This window comes from Sinocyclocheilus anshuiensis, unplaced genomic scaffold (assembly GCF_001515605.1).
Source record: "Sinocyclocheilus anshuiensis isolate Anshui unplaced genomic scaffold, SAMN03320099.WGS_v1.1 scaffold244, whole genome shotgun sequence".
NCBI classification, from domain to species: Eukaryota; Metazoa; Chordata; class Actinopteri; order Cypriniformes; family Cyprinidae; genus Sinocyclocheilus; species Sinocyclocheilus anshuiensis.
Genome location: NW_015558588.1, coordinates 679,240 through 680,649, shown reverse-complemented (window position 1 = coordinate 680,649; position 1,410 = coordinate 679,240). Strand labels below are relative to the sequence as shown.

Below are 1,410 nucleotides of genomic sequence, written 5' to 3'. Positions count from 1 at the left end.
TAATAAATTATATATATATATATATATATATATATATATATATATATATATATACATTCAAATAAATCTATTTATTTTTATTAAATTTTTTATTTTTAATTTGTTATTTTGTTGTTTTCAGTCGGGACTCTTTCCATTTCATATTTATGTTCCCTTTCATGCGTAACGCTTCATCTGCATCTCTAAAAACATAAATCTCTGAAAATAAACAGATTTATGCTGCAGTAACTTCTGGATTATGTAGTCATTTTATAAGAAAACACAGAATCAAGAAGTTACTGAAGCATGAATCTGTTTTTTTATTTACAGTTTATTTTTTTTATCAAGTTCATTTTTTTCTAATTTAGCAAATATGTAAAATAAATCAATTTCATTGCAGTTTTTATTAAAGGGATAGTTCACCCAAAAATGAAAATTCTAACCAACCCTTTAATGTTTAACTGTTTCTTTATTTGTGGAAAAATAAGATAAAATAATTAGAAATAATTCATTGTAAAATGAATAAATAATTTGCATTTGATCAATTAATAATCTGTAAAATAAACAGATTTATGCTTTTGTAACCTATTGATTCTATAATCATAGTGTTTTCCACAAATAGTTAAAACATGAACAAAAAGGACATAAACTGCAATGAAATTTAGATTTATTTCACGTATTTACTAAATTAGAAATAATTGTAAAAAGAAAAACAATTTGAACTTGATTAAAAATAAATCTATAAAATAAATAGATGTATGCTTTAGTAAGTTGATTCTGTAATCATATTATAATAGTTTTCACAAATAAAGAAAAACGAATTAAATGAACCAAATTAACATGAAACACTGCAAAAAAAAATTGTTTGCAGAGAAAAACGATTTATTCGACATATTTGCTAAATTAGAAATAATTGTAAAATAAAAAATTTATTAAATCTGAATAATTTGCCCAGGGCTATTATTTAACTAAAACTAAAACCATAAAAAAAAAAAAAAATTGATACTTGGAATGAAAAGCACAAAAAAAAACTAATTTTATTTCAGCTAGTTGCCAAGACAACATTTCTAATTTTTGTTTAGTTTAAACAAAAATAACTAATATTAAAAATAAATATTATTAATAAAAACTATGCAGACATTTAAAAAAAATAATAAAAACCAATAAAAATAACAAAAACATAATGTGTTATTAATTGAAATAGAGCTGAAATAAAATAAATATAAATAATAAGTGAAAAACTTAAAAAATTAAAAATACGTCACTTTGGCAACTACCTGAGATAAGTCTATTGAAGTACTAAAACTACTAAAACTAAAATAAAAATCTAAATAGACATATAAAGAAGTCCCTAAAAACTAATAAAAATGGATAAAACAAAATTACAAAAATGTTAACTAACAAACATTAAAGAAAAAAACATATAAATAT

The 1,410-nt window shown here is 20.4% G+C and overlaps 1 protein-coding gene across 1 annotated transcript in view; it reads right to left on the bottom strand.

The window, feature by feature from the left end:
• The window catches only part of LOC107679933 (glycine receptor subunit alpha-2-like), a 26,931-nt gene that overhangs the window by 2,916 nt on the left and 22,605 nt on the right, over positions 1 to 1,410 (bottom strand). The gene's annotated exons all lie outside the window — the stretch shown is intronic.